The sequence below is a fragment of the Lupinus angustifolius genome, chromosome LG16 (assembly GCF_001865875.1).
Source record: "Lupinus angustifolius cultivar Tanjil chromosome LG16, LupAngTanjil_v1.0, whole genome shotgun sequence".
Classification (NCBI taxonomy): domain Eukaryota; kingdom Viridiplantae; phylum Streptophyta; class Magnoliopsida; order Fabales; family Fabaceae; genus Lupinus; species Lupinus angustifolius.
Window position 1 is genome coordinate 14041940 of NC_032024.1, and position 302 is coordinate 14042241.

Genomic DNA, 302 nt, shown 5'->3' on the forward strand with positions numbered 1-302 from the left:
AGGATGAGGATGAGGATGAGGATGAGGATAGGATGAGGAGGAGGATAGGATGAGGATGAGGATAGGATGAGGAATTGGAGGACGAGGATGAGGACGAGGATAGGCTGAGGATGAGGATGAGGATGATGATAGGATGAGGATGAGGATAGGATGAGGGAGAGGACAAAGATGAGGATGAGGATGAGGATTAGGATAGTATGAGGATGAGTTTGAGGATAGGGATGAGGATGAGGAAGAGGATAGGATGAGGATGAGGACGAAGATAGGATGAGGAAGAGGATGAGGGTAGGATGAGGATGGGG